Source organism: Bos javanicus, chromosome 27 (assembly GCF_032452875.1).
Source record: "Bos javanicus breed banteng chromosome 27, ARS-OSU_banteng_1.0, whole genome shotgun sequence".
Classification (NCBI taxonomy): Eukaryota; Metazoa; Chordata; class Mammalia; order Artiodactyla; family Bovidae; genus Bos; species Bos javanicus.
Window position 1 is genome coordinate 33,673,605 of NC_083894.1, and position 26,023 is coordinate 33,699,627.

Sequence of the window (26,023 nt, forward strand, 5' to 3'; positions counted from 1 at the left end):
TGGACTAAAAACAAAAGTCCACTCAGCAACAGAAGGAGCCAGCAAAGATACTTGTCTTCTTTGGCTTGGGTCTGGATGGGAAAGAGTACCCCCTGAGAATCTGTAGTCACAGCCTGTACCTTGCCTGAGTTTGGTTCTAATTTATACTTTCCGGGTGGTCCAGGAATCCTCAGGCTAAGACATTAACATACAAATGGCCCAAGGCTGATGATACCTCCTGGGAGGCTGGCAAAAGCAAACACAAAATCCCACTGGAAGGACACACCCTGACACAGGATTCTCACAGATGGAGTTCTGTTGAATACGGGCTCAAGAAATTTAAAACTCGCTTGGAAACCATAACGAACATGTGTCCGTGGATATGACTAAGAATTTTGGAAAATGTAGGAGATATGAATTCTTAAAGGGCTTCCCTGGTAGCTCAGCTGGTACAGAATCTGCCTGCAATGCAGAAGACCCTGGTTCGATTTCTGGGTCGGGAAGATCTCCTAGAGAAGGGATAGGCTACCCACTCCAGTATTCTTGGGCTCCCCTGGTGGCTCAGTCAGTAAAGAATCCACCTGCAATGTGGCAGACCTAGGTTCAATCCCTGGGTTGGGAAGATCTCCTGGAGGAGGGCATGACAACCCACTCCAGTATTCTTGCCTGGAGAATCCCAGTGGACAGAGGAGCCTGGTGGGCTGCAGTCCATGGGGTCACAAAGAGTCAGACATGACTGAGAGACTAAGCACAGCACGTGAATTCTTAAAAACAGATGCTTCAAAGGATTAAAGACATTAATGAAGTGATAAAAATGCTAGAAAAGAGAAAGCGAAAAGATAGTGGGCATATTAAATGAAAATATGGGCACTGAAATGAAAACACAATAATTGTTTGAAAAAGCAAAATGACATACAAAAAGAATAAGCAAACTGAAAGCTTTCAGAAATTGCCCAGAATTTATTGTAAAAATTTAAAGATGTATAAAATATTAGAGATGTTAAGAGACATGGGGGATAAAGTAAAACATTTCTATGTATTATATTACCTAATAGAAGTTCCAGCCTGGTCGGCTACAGTCTATAGCATTGCAAAGAGTCAGACACGACCAAATCAACTATGGGCACACACACACATGCCTAACACTATGTCTACACCAGTGGGTTCTTGATTAGTATTTGATGGATATATTCTAATTGAATCGCCATTGAAAGCGAAGTTGCTCAGTCGTGTCCGACTCTTTGTGACCCCATGAACTGTAGCCTACCAGGTTCCACCGTCCATGGGGTTTTCCAGGCAAGAATACTGGAGTGGGTTGCCATTTCCTTCTCCAGGAGATCTTCCCGACCCAGGGATTGAATCCGGGTATCCCGCATGGCAGGCAGACGCTTTGCTGTCTGAGCCACGGGGGACGTCCTGTTTGGCCCCATACTCCTGCTCTTTCTTTTGCTGTTGTTGACTGTTAGCAGTGAGCAAGTTTATCCTGACCCTTCTTGCCACTTCTTTCCATAGTGCAGCATCGATCAGCATGCTTTCTTCACACCTTGCCCTGGAGCAGTAACAAGCTCAAGAAGTCATTTGCCTATAGCATTTTTCTCCCTGGTCTGTGTCGCTCAATAACCTTGATTCCTCAAAATACATCGTGGAGTTGGCTTCCTGGATTCCAGACAGCCCTTACTTAGCCATACCACCCTGGAGAAAGTTCCTTGATTTCTGACACTTGCAATCAGATGGGAGGAGTACTGAGATCCTCTGAGGATGGAGACTGACAAAGACTTCTTTGTGCTGCTCCAGTGTGGCTTGGTGTCTCGTGTTGGAGTGCTGAGGGCTGGGACCTGTTCTTACCTGGGCAGGAAGATGTCTTCCTCAGTTACAGGAAGACGGCTGTCTGAGCTCATGGCCCAAGCGCGTGATGAAGGGCACAGTCTATTTGGCGAGGGCAGCAGCCTGCATGTGATACTTTCATAAATCAGTTTCAGAGACACTCACGGCAGCTAGCAGATGGAGGAATCACAATTGGCTGGAGTGTGATCTTGAAATGGCATGATTTTTTCCCGCTCACTACTTGTATTTATAAGTGTAGCTGTTCCCCCCTCACTGGCGAGTGCACTCCTTAATGACTTCTTGGCTGGGTGCTGACTTGCCTATCACTTTGACTCATTTGCCCCGTCTCTTTCCATCATTTTAGACTTCAGTCTTAAGCACAATATGATACTGTCCCCTTCCTCCTCCTGGACTGGCCAGAGTGTTGGCTCACGACTGCTTAGAGAGCAGGAAGAGGGTGTAGTGTGTTTCTGAGACCCTTTCTCCTTTTCTCTCTCCTAGAAGGGGCTGAGGGGCAGGAAGGAAGGGTGGAGGAGGCAGAGGTTTCCTTACCTGACCAACCCCGTGTCAAGTGGGGAGGTTCCAGACTGGCTTTTCTGGGGGTGATGTTCAGCTTCACCCTGGGGCCTGCCTGCTAACCACAGACTCCTTGACACCTAACCACAGGAGTCCCTGGGGTTGTCACTGTATCCTCTGGCAATCGCTGAGCACTGGAATGAATGGATGGGTGTTACCTGCCTATGTAGGGTGCTCTATGCCAGGGGCATAGCTCATGCCATTTCTCCTGAGAAATCTGTATGCAGGTCAAGAAGGAACAGCTAGAACCAGACATGGAACAATAGACTGGTTCCAAACTGGGAAACGAGTTTTTCAAGGCTGTATATTGTCACCCTGCTTATATAACTTATATGCAGAGTACATCATGGGAAATGCCAGACTGGATGAAGCACAAGCTGGAATCAAAATTGAAGGGAGAAATATCAATAACCTCAGATATGCAGATGACACTACCCTTATGGCAGAAAGCAAAGAAGAACTAAAGAGCCTCTTGAAAGTGAAAGAGGAGAGTGAAAAAGCTGCCTTAAAACTCAACATTCAAAAAACAAAGATCATGGCATCTGGTCCCATCACTTCATGGCAAATAGATGGGGAAACAATGGAAATAGTGAAAGACTTTATTTTCTTGGGCTCCAAAATCACTGCAGATGGTGACTGCAACCATGAAATTAAAAGACACCTGCTCCTTGGAAGAAACACAATGACAAACTTAGACAGCATATTAAAAAGCAGAGACATTACTTTACTGAAAAAGGTCTGTCTAGTTTTTCCAGTAGTCATGTATGGATATGAGAGTTGGACCATAAAGAAAACTGAGGGCCAAAGAATTGATGCTTCTGAACTGTGGTGTTGGAGAAGACTCTTGAGAGTCCCTTGGACAGCAAGGAGATCCAACCAGTCCATCCTAAAGGAGATCAGTCCTGAATATTCATTGGAAGGACTGATGCTGAAGCTGAAGCTCCAAAACTTTGGCCACCTGATGCAAACAGTGGACTCATTAGAAAAGACCCTGATCCTGGGAAAGACTAAAGGCAGGAGGAGAAGTGGATGACAGAGGATGAGATGGTTGGATGGCATCACTGACTCGAGGGACATGAGTCTGAGCACGCTCCAGGAGTTGGTGATGGACAGGGAGGCCTGGCGTGCTGCAGTCTACAGGGTCACAGACTTGGACACGACTGAGCGACTGAACTGAACTGAACTGATGCCAGGGATCCCCCCTCTGGGATCTAGTGGCTGATGATCTGAGACGGAGCTGATGTAATAATAATAGAAATAAAGCACATGATAAATGTAATGCACTTGAATCATCCTGAAACCATCCCCATCCCTGGTCTGTGGAAAAACTGCCTTCCATGAAATCAGTCCCTGATGCCAAAAAGGTTGGGGACCACTCTTCTGTGCTATATATAGAGCCTTCTCATTCACCTGGTTCTGGCCAATCCAGTGAGCCTCCTACCTTCAGAAATCTCTGGTCTAGAAACAGACCATAACAGTAACAGTTGGTGGTGAAATTGTGTCCCCCTCAAAAAAGATATGTTGAGTCTTAAACTCTAGTACCCCAGAATGTTCCATATTTGGAAACAGGGTTACTGCGGATATAATTGGTTAAGAAGAGGTCTGGAGGACCCCTAATCTGGTGACTGATGTCCTTGTAAGGGGACTAGATGAGGCACACACAGGGAGGACGGCACAGATGACAGAGGCAGAGATGCAAGTGCTGCAGCTATAAGCCAAGGAACTTGAAGGCTTGCAAATCAAAAGAAGTCAGGGAGAGGCAAGGAGGGATTCTCCCCTGCAGGTTTCAGCGGGAGCACGGTGCTGCCCACACCTTGATTTCAGATTTCTGATGTGCAGAACCGAGAGACAATGAATATCTGCTGTTTCATGCTGCCCTATTTGTGGTTCTTTGTAACGGCAGTCCTGGGACGCTGAGCTGGTACCTCTGCTCACAAATGTAAAGGAACACATGTCAAGCACCTTCTCTGTGGTCCCCGTGTATGGAGGAGGGGGGCCAAAATGCCACTGCATCCTGCGTTTAGGCTTCCAGAACGTTCTCTGAAGAGTTTCTCATCACCCTCCACTCCTATCAGTTCTCCAGCTCTGTCACTGGCCAGCGGGAGGATGAGATGCCAGTCTTTCTTTTTTCGGGAGTCTCTGATCTAACCACCATCTCCAAGTGGTTCTCCTGGAGTTCCTCTCTGTCCTCTTTGGGGCACAGAAGCACCCTTCTGTTCACTGCAGTGTCCTTCAGGTCGGTGCCCCTGTCCTCAGGCCCTCCTCCTATGACCTCCTAAGTCTGACCATGGCTGGCCTTTCTTGCCCTCACCCTGGGTCCTGGCCATTATCCTGGGCAACAACGCAGCCCCATTCATCCCCTCCTTCCCTCTTCAGAACAGACCTTCGACTTCCCTGGTGGCTCAAACGGTAAAGCGTCTGCCTACAATGCGGGAGACCGCAGTACGATCCCTGGGTCGGGAAGATCCCCTGGAAAGGAAATAGCAACCCATTCCAGTACTCTTGCCTGGAGAATCCCATGGACGGAGGAGCCTGGTAGCTGCAGCCCATAAGGTCGCAAAGAAGCCGAGTCGGACACAACTGAGCGACTTCACTTCACTTCTGCTTCACCAGAGGAGGAGCCTGAACCGGCTGTGATGTGTGGCTGCCCGCTCCCGATCCTCTGGTGAGAAGGCAGATGACTGGGGCAGGGGGACCTCTAACCCAACAGGACAAATGTCCTTCTAGAAGAGACCGTGTGAGGGCAGAGACAAGTCCCCAAAGTCTCAAGCTGCTGCGGAAAGAAACTCGTCGGATCTCGGCCAATCCCAGGGCGCTAAATGCAAGCCTCATTCCAGTCTCCTTCCCAGTCAATATTTGCAGGGGGGAACCCTGCTGCTGTGAGTCCCCAGGGCTGACCTGGGAGTAGAAAGGGTCCCAGCTCAGCCTGAAACGGAGTTGGGTGTGGAGACAGGGGCACACGGGATGGCCTTGCCCACGTGTGTCCCCGCCCCTGCCCGCATACGTGGAGGCTCTGCCTGGGAAGCGGACAATTACCCAAGGTTTGGCTTCCCTTGGCTCTGGCATCTGCAGGGACCCGATGCTCCCAGACCACCTGGAGAACAAGGGGCAGCACTGTCTTAGAATTAGGAGTCGCAGCCCGCCGAGGTGGCTTTGGAACCAGCTGCCCACTGGGCTGGCTCTGGCCACAGGGTCTACCCTGCCCGGCACCGCCTTCTCTCCATGTGTCTCATTTCTGACCAGCTTTCCATCTCTTTCTTGTCTCCATCACACATGCAGTCAGATGGGCTGAATTCTTCATGTCTGGCTATCTCCAGGGTTGCCAGCATGCCGGTGGGTGGGCAGCCCTGGACTCGGCGTCCGGCTCCCGCCAGCCTGGGTCAGAACCTCTTAGCACCGCCACCCCAGCGTAGGTGTGGGCGGGGCAGCCATGTAACTGACAGGTCTGGTTGGAGGGCTTGCTTCGCAGCCATGCGCCTGTCCGTCCTCAGCGTCTTCCCTTCCTAAATCAGACCTCTGGACAGGCCTTTTACTCAGTGTAAATTCCTCGGGGACAAGAGAGGCAACAGGAGGGCAGTGGGTGCTGAAAGTTCAGAGAAAAGGTCTGCAGAAAGGGTGGCGAGGCTGCATGTTGAGTAACCGGGCCCTTTGTGTTCTGTCTGGAGGGGTGGGTCCTCAGGGACTCTCCAGGGGACCAAGTCCTGGAAACCACCTTCCAGCTCTGCCCCAAGTGTGCGTGCTCAGTTGCTTCAGTCGTGTCCCACTCTTTGCAACCCCTATGGATTGTAGCACTCCAGGCTCCTCTGTCCACGGGATTCTCCAGGAAGGAATACTGGAGAGGGTTGCCATGCCCTCCTCCAGGGGATCTTCCCGACCCAGGGATCAAACCCACTTATCTTCTGTCTCCTGCATTGGCAAGTGGGTTCTTTACCACTAGTGCCACCTGGGAAGGCCTGCCCCATGACGTGTGTGTTTAATGCCTTTCGCTGAGGGTGATGTGTGGAGGCCAGCACGCTGGTCTTCCCCTTCTCACACCTTCTGGAAAGAGGCACCAGGTAGAAACCCCCACATCTGCAGGAACTGACAATGGGCCCACCCTCAGACCTGGACACCCCAGGACGGTCCAGTGCAGGCTGGGGAGGGGGTGGAAGAGAGCTTCCCAGAAATCAGTGGTTAGGCGGGTCTCAGCAGGGACTAGAGAGGGTGGAGGATCAGTATAAACCACCTGGAGATTTAAAACTTGACAAGCAGTTTCCACCTGTTCTCCTGTGACTCTTATGGTTTCTGGCCAGGGGGATGGGCAAGTCCAGCTTGAAAAGGTTCTCTCCAGAGCGTTCTAAATCTCTCACCCCCTTCCCACTTTCCTCTTGGAAAACCACTGCTCTACACATCATCTCTAAACTTTTTTGATTGGGTACCCCATGTATTAAAAATTTTAAGTTATGTCCCCTCAATATTTGGGTATTTATTAATTAAAAAAATGACACCTGTGTGCTTCTGTATTCATACATTGTTGTTGTTTTATTTGCTATGTTGTGTCCAACTTGTCGAGACCCTACAGTCTGTAGCCCGCCAGGCTCCTCTGTCCATGAGATTTCTCAGGCAAGAATATTGGAATGGGTTGCTGTTTTCTTCTCCAGGGGATTTTCTTGATCCAGGGATTGAACCTGTGTCTCCTGCATTGCAGGCAAATTTTTTACCACTGAGCCACCTCGGAAGCCCATTCATATATTACAGTCATCATAAAGAAAACACAAGAATAGAGATTAACAGAGGGCATGCTTAAAAATAAATAAATAGAAATGGGGACTTCTCTGATGGCCCAGTGGCTAAGACTCTGCCCTCCCAATGGAGGGGACACAGGTTGAATCCCTGGTCAGGAAACTAGATCCCACAAGCGGCAACTAAGACCCAGCACAGCCAAATAAATATTTAAAAAAATAGAAATGGAACTTCCAGTATTTTCTTATCAACCCCTAACTCACCTGGTGCTCCTCCCCAGGGTGTATGTAGCCCTTTGGGAGACCACTGCTCTCGGTTCCTATTTGTAGCTCAGGGCCTGGCACTCAGTAGGACAGATGAGTCCGAATGAGTTAGAACTCGATCTTGAAGAATGTGATTATTTTGAAAATATGTAAGTGGGGAGAGGGAGCAAACTGAGAGACTCATAGATTAACATGATGATTTATTGACTTTTTTAAGTGGAAACATTAAGATAGGACCTTACAGGGAGGACATAGCATTCAAGTCATAATTGATTGCTTGGTTAATTAAATTAAATGTTTTTATTTATCTCTCATCTCCATTAGCATAAAGCCCCCATCTTTCCACATTCTAATTGCTCAATCATCTCCTGGCTGGCCTGTGAGGCGGGTTCTGACACAGAGACAATCAAGGGGACCAGGGGAGCACTCTGGGGGGAGGGATTCCGTGAGGAGTCACCCAGGACAAAGGAGCCCCAAGTCCCAGCTATTAGTTAATTGGGCGCTGGGGAAAACAGGCTTGAAGGGCTGAGTGAAAGGGATTATTACAGGTTCCTAATGGCTGGAAATTGATTTATTAACATGGCACTGCATTTGCATGCAAGACAGAAAGTTGGTAATAATCCAGAGTGGGACTTTGCAGGAAGAGGGATGGAGGGTTTGGGGCCACTGAGTAGCCTCTGCAGGGATTTCTTTGAACTTCTTTCCTGCCACTCCAGGAGCCTTTCTTAGGGGAGCAAAGAGATACTTTCCAAACAGGAGAGCATTCTCAAAGACTGCCTTCAGGAGCTCCACACGCTTGACAACAGGAGGCGAAGACAGTCCTGTCTCGGTCCTGAATTTTGTAGATAATAATAGCAGCACTTACGTGGTGCCTACTTACGGCTTCTGTGCCAGACTCTGTTCTCAAGATGCTTCGCACGTGCACCGACTTACTAAATCCTCACGACAACATTAGAGGATGCTGCTAAGAGTTTCCTTTTACAGCTGAGCAAACAGGCACCCAGTTAATGGCTAAGACGTGGCAACTCTAGGATTTGAGCCTCTGCGATCTGGCCTCAATAACGCCCTCAACCTCAGAGTCATCCACGAAGGAGCAGAACTTGCCCCGACTTAAAATGACTTCGTTGAGTACTTCCCCTACGGTCAGAACCCTGGTACCCTGGGCCCCCACCTCCTAATTTTCTAAATTAATCTGGTCTCAGATCCTTCATTCACAGGCATGCCTGCTAAGCCCCTTCAGTCTTGTCTGACTCTTTGCGACCCCATGGACTGCAGCCCACCAGGCTCCTCTGTCCCTGGGATTCTCCAGGCAGGAATACTGGAGTGGGTTGCCAGTGTCCACCTCCCCCAGGGCCTTCATTCGCACTGAAGTGTAAATGACTGAAAACCCCTTAAAGGGATACCCCTCCCCTCCTTTTAAAGGGAAACCCTGCGAGTGTTAAACCAAAGCTTTACTAAAGGTGGAGTCTGAAGCAACCTCAGGAATGTGGGTCATGGGTGGGATCTGGACCCTTCAGGGTCACACTTTGCAGACTGGTGGGCCCCCATTGTTTGGGGGTCAGGCTACCAGGAGGATGGAGGTGGGCGGAGCCTTCACCAGTTCTCATGCTGGCTGCACGCCCAAGTTCATGGTCTCTGCTGGAGCCGCTGGGAGCCTTGCAGAGCCCAGCAGCTGCCAGCCCACACTGACTCCATCATTAGCAAACCTGGTATGAAGTTTATAGCATATTTCACAGTTTTAAAAGTGTGTGTTTGATGTAAATCTTCTCGAAATACTCACCCTCCTGGCGCAGGTTGCCTTGGTCCTCCTGCCAACCCCACAGCCATCTCGGACACGTGGGGCTTTGAACGGCGGTCCCCACAGCTGGGATCAAAGGCAGACGTGGGGGCATGCTGGGACAGGAGTGGTTTCTTGGAAGGCGTCAGGGAGAGAATAGAGACCCCCCCCCACCCTGAGTGGCCCAGAAGAGAGGTCCAAGTCCTCCTCGGGTGTCATGATACATGTGCCCTACGGAGAGGGGACCTTTTGATGGAGTCCTGGGGAGCCCAGGGTTGCTGGCGGGGACCACTTCTGAGGCCACCCCCACCAGGGGAGCCAGCCCACCCTGGATCCAGGACTTGTGTGTGGCCTTTATGGGGCGTGACCAATGGCTCAAGGCTTGGGCTGGCAGCCATAAGCCTTCATCCTGGGCAGGAATTCTAATTAAACTGGGGCTCCTGAGTCTCGCTTACAGAGAGTTCAGCACCAGACTCAGCCTTTCAGGCCCCACCGGGCTGGTCATATCGAATGCCACCTGCAGAGCCAGGGGCTCAAGGGTCCCCTGCTTGTCTCGTCAGTGGATGAGGATAGGGTGGGGGTGTGGAGCCCAGTACTGATCCTGGGGGCCCGCCCTGAGCTTTGATTCAGACGCATCTCTGGAGAAAATACACTCAGCAGCCTCTCCCATCATCCTGGTGCTTCTCTTGCCAGCCGCCCTTCTTTTGTATTTATCACCTTTGTCTCTTGCCTTGATGATGAACTGTGTGGGTTTGGTCTTCAAGGACCCAGGAAATTTCAAGGAGATATAATTACTCCATCCTGGCTTCTCCAAGGGCTCAACGGGCAGGGGTTTCCTTAGACGGGTTACAAACATCAGGGTTCCTGGCTCATGGGAGATGGATGGGGGATGAAGGGCCTTCTAGAGAGCCTTCACCCAGAGCCGAACCCTGAGGGACTGGTAGGGTTTGTGTAGGAGAAAGGAAGCCTGAGGGACAAGGAAAGAGCTGTCTTGCACATTTTTGATAAAATTGGAGGTTTATCTGCACGTTAGAAGTCCTTAATTCCCAAATTCATCTCATTCTGGTAATTTCTTTTTTAAAAAAATTAATCAATTAATTTGGCTGTGCTGGGTCTTCATTGTGGTGTGTGGTCTTTCTCTAGTTGCCGTGCAGGGGTTATTCTCCAGTTGTGGTGAGCGGCCTTACTGTGGTGGCTTCTCTGGTGGCTCTCGAGGTCTAGAGCTCACGGGCTCAGGGGTTGTGGCACCCGGGTTCAGTTGCCAGGTGGCATGTGGGATCTTCCGGGACCAGGGATCAAACCCGCCCCACGTCCTGTGCATTGGCAGGTGGATTCTTAACCGCTGAACCACCAGGGAGGTTCCGCATTCTGGTAATTTCTAAAGTGAAGGGTGGGTGCGCCCCTGCTCCCCTGCCATAGTTAACATTCAGACCGTCCTGTGGCTACTGATTTTCCCATTTAAATGATGGCCGCTTTAGTCCAAGGCCGGCAGTCCAACCTGAGAATGTGTGTACTTGTGGCTGGTGATGGTCATGGGGGGTGGGAGGCAACATACCCCTTGAACTTTTACTGAAGTTGTGCAGGCAAGTGCATGACTGCTGTGGCTCTGCCTTCCCCCACACATCACACCCTCCCTGTAGCCTCTCTGGGGTCTCTTCTCTGCACCCCCCACCACCCCAAGTGAGGCCAGATCCCCGTTTCCATGCCCCACCCCTGGTCCCACTCACTGGTGAACAGAGAAGCTCAGAGAAGAAAGGGTGGAAGGTCTAGGGTGAAAAAAACGATCTAAGGAATCCCTCATGGTGCCTGGTGGGCACAGAAGCCCCCCGGGCTCCATGGGGCTGCACCGGCGAAGGCCTGGGCTCCTGGCCCATGTTCCAGCTCACTCTGAAGACACCCACACACCCAAACCGCCCGGAATGTGGCTTGCTGACCTTGGCAGGAAGGAGGGCTGAGTCGGCCTTTTGCGTAACATAAATACTCAGCACAGCTGCCCCAGACCTGCCCACTTCTTGTCGAATCCAAGAAGGAAGGGACCTACCGGCCAAACCCTTTACCCTACTGTACCTCAGACCCCAAGCAACATGGACTCTGCTCCGGGGAGCAAGCTGCAGCTCCCCAACCCCCCAGTCTGGCTGCTGGTGGAGGACAAATTCTGGGTAAGAAGAACAGCAAAGAAATCCGAGGAGCTGCCTGTGCTGATGGAAAAAAGAAAAGAACTGCTGTTGATGGACGTTCTTGGGAGGCTCCTTACAAACTATGTTAGGCAAGCTTTGGCCCTCTCTGATCCAGGTGGGGAGAAGGAAGGAAGGACAAAATAATTTAACTTGGCCAAAGAGCTTGTCTTTCCCAGGGCTATACTCCCCCATCCTCAACGGTGCTCTTCATCCCCCTCATCCCCCTCCCAACCCCACTCAGTCCTTGGTTCATAATGTAGGGTTACCATCCCGACCCTTCCATCATCCTCAGTGTCACCCCTCTTCCCTCTGCTTGTCTGGGTCCTGTGCATCCTTCAGACCTGACTCAGGTCCCACAGCTTCCCAGAGGCTCTCTGCCACTCTCTTTTCCTAATTAATTAAACTTGATGTTTGGTTGTCCTGGGTCTTCCTGCTGTGTGGGCTTTTCTCTAGTTGCGGTGAGCAGGGGCTACCCTTAAGTTCCGGTGCACAGGCTTCTCCTTGTGGGGGCTTCTCTGGTTGCAGGGCACTGGCTCTAGACTGCATGGGCTTTCGTAGTTGGAGCTCCCGGGCTCTAGAGCATAAGTTCAATAGTTGCTGTGCACAAGCTTAACTGCTCTGAGGAATGTGGGAGCTTCCCGGATCAGGGATCGAACCTGTGTCTCCTGCTTTGGCAGGCGGATCCTTCACCACTGAGCCACCAGGGAGGCCCTCTGCCACTCACTCTGATTTCTCTCTTCTTGGAACTCTTGACATCCTGGAGTCGGTCCTCACATGCTGTTAGCACTTAATTTTTCTCTAATAGCTTCATGAAAATTAGCTCTGTCTTACCAGCTTGTTGTCATCACTGAGACAGCCCGCTGGTTGTAGCCTGAGCTGGACTCAGTAAGGACAGGTTGATGGATGGGTTCCTGGAAAGAGGGCAAATTCCTCCAGTGGATGAAAACTGGCCACTGTGGCCATCTTGCACAGTGTAGACTGCAAGGAGGGTCTTTGGCCCTGAAGTTTGGAGATGAGGGTTCAGTGAGGAAGGAGGACCGAGCTGCTAGATGCATGGATGCTTTTTGAAGGGAGGCCACATCGATCCCTCGGTGCCACTGATAGCCCTTATGTGAGGGCTTGCCCGCAGGTGAACAGGCAAGATCTTGCCTCAGTGTTTCAGGGCCATGGTTTCCTTACATGTATGAATGGTTTGAGTAAAGTACCCCCACATCCTATTACTATGGCTGAAATTGTGTCCCCCCAAATCATATGTTGAAGCCCCAACCCTTAATGTGACTGTATTTGGAGGCAGGGCTTTTAGGGAGGTAATTACGGTTAACTGAGGTCATAAGGGTGGGGTTCTAATCCCATAGAATTGGTGGCCTTTTAAGGAAAGAGACAGAGAGAAAGCGAGATCTCCATGCACAGAGTCAAGGCTATCTAAGGACACAGTGAAAAGGAGCTGTCTGCAGACGAGAGCCCTCACCAGAAGTCAGACCTTGCCAGACCCCGAGCTTGGACTTCCCAACTTTCAGAACCATAAGAAATAAATCTCTATCATTTAAAGCCACGCGATCTATGGTATTTGTTATGGTAACTCAAGCTGCTTAACACCTACATTTTATTCACTCACTGATACACCCAGGATATACTGACTGCTTACTGTGTGTCAGAAATTACTATCTCTATGGGGGTGGTGAACAAACAGATAAAAAGTCCCCTCCCCATCGGAGCTTACATTCTAATGGGAGGAAAACAGATTGAAAAAGAATAGATACAGTACATAGTATGTCAAACAGGGATCAAAACAATAGAGAAAAATAAAGCAGAGAATGAGATAGGAAATGCTACCAAAGTGTGTTTAGCCAAAACTTGATGGGCTTGTCCAGAAGACCACCAAGAAGATGATGTTTATGCAAAGACCTGGAGGAGATGAACAAGTATTCCGGGTGAAAATCTGAAATTTTTAAAAGATTAGATTAGGGATTTCCTTGCTAATCCAGTGGTTAGGAATCTGCCTTGTAATGCAGGGGATGGATGCAGGTTCAATCCCTGGTCGGGGAAAACTGAGACCACACACGTCTCAACTACTGAGCCTGTGCAACCTGGAGCCCATGTGCCACAACTAGAGAGTCTGTGTGTGGCAACAAAAAGTTGCGTGCTGCAACTAAGACATGTCGAAGCCAAATTAAAAAAAAAATATTAAAACTATCCATCGTGCTAGTGAAAGATATGGAAACGCTAATCTAACAATGGTTCATAAATGTAGGGATTTAACTGACTGTAAGTTCACCTGCAAAGTCCCGAGGGGCCTGTGGTTATGCAGTCGTCAATGTTGCGTTAACAGAAGCTTAGTGGCCAAGTAACAGCAGTGATGTTACCTCTGCGCTGTATCTAGACTGCTGGTACATCACGCACTGCAGCACTCCAGAGGACCACAGCAAAGCAACCAGAGACTTGGAAACCACGTCCTTTGGACAACAGTGGGAGAGTGCTTAGTCTACAGAAGGAAAGATTCACATGGTTGTGAGAGGGGGTCTTATGAAGACTGTGGAGGGTTGCAAGCTAGAAGAAGGGCATAGTGTGTAGAGGTTCTGAGGGTAGAACAAGAACCTGTGGGTAGGGCTTCCCTCCTGGCCCAGTGGTTAAGACTCAACCTTTCAATGCAGAGGGTGTAGGTTCGATCCCTGGTCAGTCATCTAAGACCCCCCATGCCTCGAGGCCAAAAAAAAAAAATCATAAAACAGAAGCAATAGTGTAACAAATTCAATAAAATCTTTAAAAATGGTCAACATCAAAAAAATTTTTAACTTATTTTTAATTAAAGGATAATTGCTTTACAATATTGTGCTGGTTTCTGCCATATATCAGCATGAATCAGCCATAGGTATACATATGTCCCCTCCCTCTTAAACCTCCCACCTCTCTCCCCTTCCTACCCCTCTAGGTTGTCACAGAGCACTGGGTTGAGCTCCCTGAGTCATACGGAAAATTCCCACTGGCTATGGATTTTACATGTGGTGGTGTATATGTTTCCATGTTGCTTCCTCCACTCGCCCCAGCCTCTCCTTCTCCGCTCTGTGTCCACATGTCTCCTCTCTACGTCTGTATCTCCACTGCTGCTCTGCAAATAGTTTCATCAGTACCGTCTTTCTAGACTCCACGTATATACTTTAATATACGATATTTGCCTTTCTGTTTCTGACTTACTTCACTCTGTGTAACAGGCTCTAAGTTCATCCCCTTGGATAGCAAGGAGATCAAACCAGTCCATCCGAAAGGAAATCAACCATGAATACTCATTGGAAGGACTGATGCTGAGGCTGAAGCTCCAATACTTTGGCCACCTGATGTGAAGAGCTGACTCACTGGAAAAGATCCTGATGCTGGAAAAGAGTGAGGGCAGGAGGAGAAGGGGGTGACAGAGGATAAGATGGGTGGATTGCGGCATCATCAACTCAATGGACATAAGTTTGAGCAAAGTCTGGGAGATGGCACCGGACAGGGAAACCCGGCGTGCTGCAGTCCATGGGGTCACAAAGAGTCAGACATGACTGAGCGACTGAACAACAAATATTTCTTTGTATGTATGTACCACAGCTTCTTTATCCATTCATCTAAAAATGGACATCTAGGTTGCTTCCTTGTCCTAGCTTTTATAAACAGTGCTGCAATGAATATTGGGGTACATGTGTCTTTTTCAATTATGTTTTCCTTGGGTATATGCCCAGTAGTGGGATTGTTGAGTCATATGGTAGTTTTCTTCCTAGTTTTTTTTTTTAAGAATTTCCTTAGTGTCCTGCATAGTGACTGTGCCAATTTACATTCCCATCAGCAATGCAAGAGTTCCCTTTTCTCCACACCCTCTCCAGTATTTACTATTTGTAGATTTTTTTTTTTTTTGATGATGGCCATTCTGACCAATGTGAGGCGATATCTCATTGAAGTTTTGATTTGCATTTCTCTAATAATGAGCGATGTTGTGCTTATTAGCCATCAGTATGTCTTCTTTGGAGAAATGTCTGTTTAGGTCTTCGGCTCACTTTTTGATTGGGTTGTTTGTTTTTCTGGTATTGAGTTGCATGAGCTGCTTGTATATTTTGGAAATTAACTCTTTGTCAGTTGCTCCATTTGCTATTGTTTTCTCCCATTCTGGGATTGTCTTTTCACCTTGTTTGTGGTTTCTTTTGCTGTGCAAAAGCTTTTAAGTTTAATTAGGTCCCACTTGATTATTTTTGTTTTTATTTCCATTACTCTGGGAGGTGGGTCATAGGGGATCTTGCTGTGATTTATGTCATAGAGTGTTTTGCCTGTGGTTTTCTGTAAGAGTTTTATAGTTTCTGATCTTACATTTAGGTCTTTAATCCATTTGGAGTTTATCTTTGTGTGTGTTGTTAGGAAGTGTTGTAATTTCTTTCTTTCACATGTAGCTGTCTAGCTTTCCTGGCACCAGTTACTGAAGAGACTACCTTTTCTCCATTATATATTCTTGCCTCCTTTGTCAAAGATAAGGTGCCCATAGATGTGTGCTGGTTTATCTCTGGGTTTTCTATCTTGTTCCATTGACCTATATTTCTGTTTTTGTGCCTTGGGGTATATTTCTGTTTGTATACTCTCTTGATGACTGTCACTTGGTTCAGTTCAGTTCAGTTCAGTCGCTCAGTTGTGTCCAACTCTTTGCGACCCCATGAATCGCAGCACGCCAGGCCTCCCTGTCCATCACCAACTCCTGGAGTTCACTCAGACTGACGTCCATCGAGTCAGTGATGCCATCCAGCCATCTCATCCTCTGTCGTCCCCTTCTCCTCCTGCCCCCAATCCCTCCCAACATCAGAGTCTTTTCCAATGAGTCAACTCTTCACATGAGGTGGCCAAAGTACTGGAGTTTCAGCTTTAGCATCATTGCTTCCAAAGAAATCCCAGGGCTGATCTCCTTCAGAATGGACTGGTTGGATTTCCTTGCAGTCCAACGGACTCTCAAGAGTCTTCTCCAACACCACAGTTCAAAAGCATCAGTTCTTTGGCGCTCAGCTTTCTTCACAGTCCAACTCTCACATCCATACATGACCACTGGAAAAACCATAGCCTTGACTAGACAGATCTTTATTGGCAAAGTAATGTCTCTGCTTTTGAATATGCTATAGTATAGTCTAAAGTCAGGAAAAAGAACCAAAGGGAAATAATCTGAAAACCAAGTCAGTGCCAACAGTGGAACAGAAACCAGACAGGTATATTTTGTCCTTGTGCTTTGGAGTCTCTCCTAGGACTGGTGGACAGTGGTGAGAACCAGCATGGGACTTGGTGGGTGGTGATGGCCACACATCAAGCATGCTATAGAAGAGATTCCTACATGGGAGCAAAGAAGGACTGATGTCCTTCTGCTCCATTCAGCTCTAAGAGTCAATCAGAACACCATGGCTTAACAGTGTGGAAGTTACTGAATGGGAAGTGGGGAGCCTCCCTCTGCCATTAACCCTGTCTCGGTCTCAGCTGTCTCCGGTGAAAAATAAAAACACCTGCCCTGTTCAAAGTAGCGGGGGCAACCAGATGATTGCTTGAGGGTCCTTCCAGCTCAAAAGATCCACTCATGTCAGTTAATAGATGGGAGACTGCAGCCCACCAAGCATGCATGCATACTAAGTCACTTCTTTGCGACCCTATGGACTGAAGCCTGCCAGGCTCCTCTGTCTGTGGGATTTTCCAGGCAAGAATACTGAAGTGGCTAGCCGTTCCCTTCTCCAGGGGATCTTCCCAAGCCAGGGATGGAACCCGGGTCTCCTGTTTCCTGCTTTGGCAGGTGGGTTCTTCACCACCCGTACCGCCTAGGAAGCCGCAGCCCACCATAGATGGGCATGTCTAACCCTACGTGCCACTTGACAATGGAAGTATCTCATCAATGGAAGTGTTTCTGCAGGAGCTGGGAGAATCCAACAAGGAAGCACCAGTGACTAGAGGACTTCCAAGATCTCTTCTGTGAGACTCTGAGTCATATATCTTTATGACTCTTGCCCTTTCTTCAGCTACTATTAACCACTTACTGTCAAGTGTGACCATCATATGCCATCCAACTGTGAAGACCGGGACACAGCACAGAGCCCAGCCCAACTGCAAGACTCTCCAGCTACACAACTTGACAGTTCCTGCCATTTGCCTCTTGAGTGGAGAGGTGGTTTGTGTTTCAGGACCTGGGACTGCCATTCATAGAAGTTTAAACAGGGTACAGTAAGTCCCCTACATACAAATGAGTTACATCCCACGAGTGCGTTTGCAAGTCCAATTTGTCCTTAAGTCCAACAAAGCTAACCTAGGTACCCAACTAACACAATCGTCTCTGTAGCCCCATCCTCTAATAGGTTTATAATACTTTTCACCCAAATAATACATAAAAACACAAACACAAAAACTACAGAAAAAGTTTTTACTCTTATAGAACAGTACCTTGAAGAGTACAGTAGTGCAGTGAAACAGCTGGCATCCATGGGCTGGTGTCACGGAAACAGGGGAGAAGAGTTACTGACTGGAGGAGGGAGATGAGGTGGGGGGTTTTAGAGCTGAAGGGTTATTAACATTAGAAGGAGAAAAGAAAGAAAGTGAAGTCACTCAGTCATGTCCAACTCTTTGCTTCTTTGCGACCCCATGGACTGCAGCCTACCAGGCTCCTTTGTCCGTGGGAGTTTCCAGGCAAGAATGCCAGACTGGGTTGCCATTTCCTTCTCCAGGAGATCTTCCTGACCCAGGGATTGAACCTGGGTCTCCCGCATTGTAGGCAGATGCTTTACCATCTGAGCCACCAGGGAAATCTAAGGAGATGGAGGGCAAATTGCAATTTCACTCCTGCCTGATGTTGAGGGCACAGGTTCTGGTTCTTTGCTAGAACCAGATATAAACTTTGAAAGTTCAAAACTTGAAGGGTCCTATGTAGGGGGCTCACTGTAACACACATCCTGGCAAAGACACCTCATGTGATGTGTCTTTGGAGGTAGGGCTATATGACGGATGCAGAGCAAACAAAGACTGAATCAGAGGACACCTCCCGAGAGTGACAAGGGGCTCACTGCCTCTCTTGGTTTCTGGCAGAGCTGTATCTTCTCTCATTAACTGCCCACCTGTCTTCCTCTGGAAGTCTTGCTTGTCTTCCACTCTAGTGGTCATATTTATGGATCCACAGAACCCTAGCATTTCCCATCTGGAAGAATCCTTTGAGAATACATAATTCAGTGTTTCCCCAAATGTCAGTCTTTCACACACCACTTTCACAGTTTTTGCCATATCCATATGCCAACTGTTCTATTATTTACTCATAGCTTTATTTAAATCAGGATTTTTCAAAACCCTGCATTTTTTATGTTACCAGCATAAATGGAAAACCAGCCTGACTTGCTACTCATTAAGATAACTATGATTAAGATTAAAATTAAACCATTAAAATTTAAAAAATGTTATCCTGTGTACCTGTGTAAAATGATCCCAAGTACCTTTTTGTGGTAGCTGTGCCCCATGCTTCCAAACAGGGATCTCCTGCAACCCTATTTCTCAACAGATATGAAAACTAAGGCCCAGAGAGGTTGAGTGACTTGTTCAAGTTCTACTGATGGTGAGTGACCTGCATTTTTGACTCTCAACCAGTCTCATGGTCCATTCTATTTCATTCCTCTTTATTTTTTACACCGTTTAACAACTTTGTTTTATTTTATTGTTTTGCTCATGTTGTGCGGCATATGGGATCTTAGTTCCTTGACCAGGGATCAAACCCTCACCCCTTGCGTTGGAAGTTCAGAATCTTAACCACTGGAAAGCTAGGGGAGGCCCCCTCTATTCCTCTTTAGATGAAGCTGATAAGAGTTAAGGTTTTATTTATTATCTGTATTAGTTTCCTAGGGCGGCAGTCTACCCATTTTGGTCTCATGGCTCTGGAGGCTGGGAGCCTAAAACCAAGGTGCCAAGAGGACCAGGCTCCCTCCAGACGCTTCGGGGGGAGGATCCTTTCTTGCCTGTTTGCTCTTCTGGTCATCCCAGTTGTTGTGGCAGAACAACTCCAGTCTCCACTTTGACTTTCCATGGTGCTCTCCCCGTGTGTTTCTGTGTCTTTCCATGGCCATCCTCTTATAAGGAAACCAGGCATACTGGATTAAAGACCCTCTCAGCTCCAGTATGACCTCATACTGGATTGACATTACAACTGCAGTGACCCTATTTCCAAGTAAAGTCACATCCCGGGGTTCTGGGGGTTAGAACCTCAACCCCAGCTGTATTTGTATTTTGTATTTGGGGGGAAGACAGTTTGTATTGTATTTTGGAGGGAATACAATCTGACCTGTAATACCATCCCATAGGGACCTGAATTTCAGAGGGGTCATAGAAAGACCCTAGATACATCACAAGTAAAATGAAAGTAATGGAATTATATACATCAACCAAATAAATATTTGCATTGTACCGTGTGGAGTGCAAACACCATCTTATTTGATCCTGGCCATAGCTGTCTGCAGGAAACAGACATGGTAGATCATCACAGTAATGGTCCTCAATGAATCATTCTTTCTGTATCTACATCTTTGTGTAGCCCCTTGACAATGATTCTGGGCTTGGCTTGGTGACCTGCTTTGGCCAGGTCACCTGCTTTGGCCATATTAGTAAATGTCATGCAAGCAAAGGCTTGAAAGGTGCTTATATAGTGAGGGTTTGCTTTCTCTTGTTGCCGGGAACACTTCTGCTATTATAGGAAGAAGCTTGGACTAGCCTGTGGAGGATGAGACTTCATGGGGAGGAGAAGACTCTCCCCATGAGGCCCCTTAAGCTATCCCAACTCCAGATTATGGGCCAGCTGAATGCAGCTGTGTGAGTGACCTGGGGTGGGGGAGAGTCAGGGTCCAGCAGAAGAACTGCCAACTGAACCCAACCCAAATGGCTGACTCACAGAATCATGAGCAAATAAAATGATTGTTTGAAGCCACTAAGTTTTTTAGTGGTTTGTTACTCAGCAACATGTAATTATCACAGCAGACACCGCTGCTGTTTTATAGATGAAGAAACCGACTCTCCAAGGATCTGACTAATGGCCAGAAAGGAAAAGTCCCATCCTTTTTTGACACAAGAACCTAGCACATGAACAAAAGGATATGGGCATTTTTGATCTTGATTGACCAATAATCCACGATAGAACTTGAGAAATTCTAGAAGAAAGGAGTAACGTATTCTAGGGGCTGAAGTTGGCCAAGTATAAAGAGGTTTCAGACAGGAGGCCCTTTTTGATTGGAAAATCAAGCGTGTATGTTAGAAGTGAAGGCTTCAAAAACGTGGTAGAAAGCTGAACACAGATATGGCTACTACATCTGAAAATCCCAAGTTTGGGGAGCATGGCAGCCTCCAACACTTAAAAGAGGTAATTCTAGGACCAATAAAGGAAAGGGCAGCTTTTCATGATTGGCATTCAAGTAATAGGACTCTGCTTTTAATTATGCTATAGATTTAAAATACAGTTTGATTGTTTTATTAATATAGTCAATCACATGGCAGGATTCAGAAACGAGTGGTATGCATTCAGCTCACTCATATTCCTGCAAGAGAGAGACAGGGACACGTAGGTTATTCAGTCAACATACCCTGATGGAGCACTAGGCAGGCCAGATCCTGCCCTGGTACTACAAAGAGGGTGGGGAGGAAAACAGAAACCCCTCCTGCCCTCCTTGAGCCTGCAGTTTCTTAGAGAAGGCAGAGATTAGAGAAATAACTGTTTGTTAAAAAATTGGAGGATAATTGCTTTACAGCATTGTGTCAGTCTCTGCTGTACAATGAAGTGAATCAGCTGTAAGTATACACACCTAGCTCTTCCCTCTTTTGCTTCCCCCACCCCTTCCCACCATCCCACCCGTCTAGGTCATCATGAGCCCTGAGCTGGGCTCTCTGCGCTATATAGCAGCTTCCTGCTAGCTGTCTTACACACGGTGGGCTATACATGTCAATCCCGATCTCTCAGTTCATCCCACCCTCCCCGACCCCTGTTGTATTCACATGTTTATTCTCTATGTCTGCATGTCTATTCCTGCCCTGGAAATAGGTTTATTTGTACCACTTTTATAGATTCCACATGTGTGTGTTTATATGATGTTTGATCAACAGGTAAAGAAAATGTGTTACATACAATAGCATATTCAGTTCAGTTCAGTTCAGTTCAGTCGCTCAGTCATGTCCTACTCTTTGCAACCTCAAGAATCGCAGCACACCAGGCCTCCCTTTCCATCACCAACTCCTGGAGTTCACTCACACTCACGTCCATCGAGTCAGTGATGCCATCCAGCCATCTCATCCTCTGTCATCCCCTTCTCCCCCTGCCCCCAATCCCTCCCAGCATCAGAGTCTTTTCCAATGAGTCAACTCTTTGCATGAGGTGGCCAAAGTATTGGAGTTTCAGCTTCAGCATCATTGCCTCCAAAGAAATCCCAGGGCTGATCTCCTTCAGAATGGACTGGTTGGATCTCCTTGCAGTCCAAGGGACTCTCAAGAGTCTTCTCCAACACCACAGTTCAAAAGCATCAATTCTTTGGTGCTCAGCTTTCTTCACAGTCCAACTCTCACATCCATACATGACCACTGGAAAAACCATAACCTTGACTAGATGGATCTTAGTTGGCAAAGTAATGTCTCTGCTTTTCAATATGCTATCTAGGTTGGTCATAACTTTTCTTCTAAGGAGTAAGTGTCTTTTAATTTCATGGCTGCAATCACCATCTGCAGTGATTTTGGAGCCCCAAAAAATAAAGTCAGCCACTATTTCCACTGTTTCCCCATCTATTTCCCATGAAGTGATGGGATGAGATGCCATGATCTTAGTTTTCTGAATGTTGAGCTTTAAGCCAACTTTTTCACTCTCCACTTTCACTTTCATCAAGAGGCTTTTTAGTTCCTCTTCACTTGCTGCCATAAGGGTGGTGTCATCTGCATATCTGAGGTTATTGATATTTCTCCCGGCAATCTTGATTCCAGCTTGTGCTTCTTCCAGCCCAGCGTTTCTCATGATGTACTCTGCATAGAAGTTAAATAAGCAGGGTGACAATATACAGGCTTGATGTACTCCTTTTCCTATTTGGAACCAGTCTGTTGTTCCATATTACTCAGCCATAAAAAGGAATGAAACTGGGTCATTTGTAGAGATGTGGATGGACCTAGAGTCTGTCATACAGAGTGAAGTAAGTCAGAAAGAGAAATAACTAAATGTTAGCACAATTCATTAGTCACTAGATAGCATGATGTTTTAAAAGAGGAGCAGAGGGTGCCATATGCGTATTTGTGTGCTAAGTTGGTTCAGTTGTGTTCAACTCTTTGCAACCCCATGGACTGTAGCCCAGCAGACTCCCCTGTCTATGGGATTCTCTAGGCAAGAAATACTGGAATGGGATGCCATGCCCTCCTCCAGGGCATGCTCCCGACCCAGGGATCTTTAGGAATATAGTTAAAGGAGTCATTAGGCTGGGGAGTCAAAAAGAGCTCCTCCAGGGATTTAGGTGTAGGCTGACAATGAGGGGCTGAAGAGCAATGAGATTGGCAAAGGGAAGGGACCTCTGGGGGCAAAGGGCAAAAGAGCTGATTGGAGGGATGGAGAGATGTCTAGCCTGGCTGTGATGGAGGGAACCATAGAGGCGAGATGTGGCTAGAGGAGGTCCTTCTCTGCCCTGTTCTGCAACCAGCAGGCTGAACAATAAAACTGCCTCCTGGCTTCCCATTGAGTGTTCTCGGTGATGGAGGGCTATGGAGGAGATCAGAAAACTTAGTGGAGACATGGCCTGGCCTTTCTTCTCCTGTTTGAGTGCTGAGCTTCTGGTGGTGACTGTGTCCTGTAACGACAGCTCCTGTCCAGTGGCCCCACTTCTCCGGCCCCAGTTTTAGTGGCTCTGGAAACAGCTTTTGTTCATTCTGCCTTTTAAGGCCCATAGTCACCATGACTCCCTACAATTGCTACTGCCTGGCTCCTTCATCTCACTTCGTGTTTCCTTTAACTTCTGTAAATAGTCTCTCTCTTTTTTGAAACGTTGTAATGATAATAGGCTTTATTGTTGACTGGGAAAAACATAAGCACAGTCTTAAATGATCTATGCATACAGAGTTAAAGATTAAGGAATAGAACCTTGTTGGAGGGGCTTCCTCAGTGGCTCCGCAGTAAAGAATCTGCCTGCAATGCAGGAGACATGGATTCAGTCCCTGGGTGGGGAAGATCCTCTGGAGGAGGAAAAGGCAACCCACTCCATTATTTTTGCCTGGAAAATCCCCATGGACAGAGAAGCCTGGTGGGCTATAGTCCACAGGTTTGCAAAGAGTCATACATGACTGGGCATGCATGTACCTTGTTGGAGGTGCTCACTCATTTTTCAAAATTTTTTTAAAAAATTAATTAATTTATTTTTGCTCTGCACAGGCTTTTTCTAGTTTCAGAAAACCAGGGCTTCTCTCTAGTTGCAGTGTGCAGGCTTCTCATTGCGACTGTTTATCTTGTGGGCTTTAGACGTGCTGGCTTCAGTTGTTGTGGCACATGGGCTTATCTGCCCTGAGGCTTATGGAATCTTTTCAGACCAGGGATCGAACCCATGTCCCCTGAATTGGCAGGATGATTCTTAACCACTGGACCACCAAGGAAGTCCCTCACTCACTTTTATACTTTGCCCCAGACTGTTCCTCTCTTAAGAAATCCTCTTTAAAATCATGATTGCAAAAGGAGGCCCATGGGCTGAATTCAGCCTCTATAACTCCCATGTTTGGCCGGTACAGTTAAAAAGTTCTTTTAAACTAATATTTAAAAGTTGTACTTAAAAAAAGGATCTGATTTCCAGCTTCTCTTTAAAAGTTATAAAATATGGTGGCCCTGGGTTTATATATTAATAATATATGGTGGCACAAGGCAGAAACTGGCTCTGACAGTCATCTCCTAAAAGCAGAGTGTTTACTTTAAAAGTCAAGTGTTCCTCCATTCACCTTCTTCTCCATTCACAGAAGGCCTGCACTTGAACTCCTGAGGCATTTAACTGAGCCCTTGCTGGTTTGAAAGAAGCCGGCCTTGGCTATTCAAGTGGCGGTCAGTGATGGCCTGAGACGTTAACTTTTAAAGTGAGACCGCAGGAAATAGAATGATCACAACACCCATGCCTCAGTTTCCTGATCTGTAAAATGGGGCTGGCAGTGGGTTGGTGTGACAAGGATTGGGGATGGAGCATACAAAGGGTTGGCCTGAGCCGGGGGCCTAGAGGGCATGACTATGGGGGTGCAGCTGCCTCGTGTCTGCACCCCTGCACCTTCCCCCTAAGCCCCGGGCCAGCCCCTCTCGGGGAGCACACGGGCCCTTCTTTCTGACTCCTGCCTCCCTTTCCCACTCATTTCTTCCCAGCTCATTGCCCTTCACCTTCCATCTCAACCTCACTCTCACCAAAGGTGATGATGGTCCCTTTCAACGGTCTCTTTATTGAACTATTTTTTAAAAATTCAATTAACAATATTTTTCACAGCTACTTTTCTAAAAATTATTTTTTCAGTCTTTTTAAGATTCTGTTCTCATATAGGTCACTACAGAGTAATGAGTAGCATTCCCTGTGCTATATGGTAGGTCCTTATCTATTTTATACATAGTGGTGTGTCTATGTCAATCTCAGTCCCCCAGTTTATCCCTCTCTTGTCCCCCCTGGTAGCCATACATTTGTTTTCTACATCTGTGACTCTGTTTCTGTTTTGTAAATAAGTTCATTTGTACTATTTTTTATTAAAAAAAATTTTTTTTTTGACTGTACCAGTTCTTAGTTAAGGCATGTGGGATCTAGTTCCCCAACCAGGGATTGAACCCCGGGCCCCCTGCATTGGGAGTGTGAAGTCTTAGCCACTGGACCACCAGGGAAGTGCCTATATAATTTTTTAGATTCCACATATAAGCGATATCATATGATATCTATCTTTCTCTGTTAACTGTCTTTAAAATTTCCAGTTGAGGGTGCCTTGTTTCCTGCTCAGGGACCTCAGTCAAGATCACACAAAGGATTTAGGGCTTTACTCCAGGGGCAATGATAAGATGCTTATGAGGTTTTAGCAGGGAGTGACACGATAGTTGCTTTTTAAAATATCTTAGAGCCTCTGCTTCTAGAAATACGAGTGAGATCTTACCAGATTGACGCTCCTATAAAAATTAACTAAAAATCTGGACAAGGGGCAACACAGCCGCTATGTGAGGCTCAGGAGGGTAACAGAAGCAGAAACTCTTCAAGGAAGTACACCCTCCAGGAAGGGAGTTTTACCAAAGTGAGTTGTCATTTTGGGGGGCTTTTTTCTGTGGGCCAAATTCAGTGATGTGATGCCAGAGGTGGCAGAGTACTGGTGGAAAAAATTGTGATCTTTCTGGGTTGGGAAACCAGGAAATTGAAGCCAGAGAAATTGTGACTGCTGAAGAGAGTAAAGGCATCATGAAAGGGAAAAAGCCAAAAAAAAAAAAAAAAGAATCTTAAATTCTGACTACCCAGTGTCTCTGAATAGTCCCCCGAACCATGCATGTACAGAGCAGACTCAAAGGGTTTCATTTAGAGAAAAATATCTGGACAAAAACAGAACATGCCACTTAAAAACAGAGTTTCTAGTTCTTATCAGGAAAAAAAAATCAATATTTTCCATAGCTTAATATTTGTAATGACCAAGATACAACCCAAAGTTATCTGACCTACAAAGACCCACGAACATGGAACACACTCTTAAGAGGA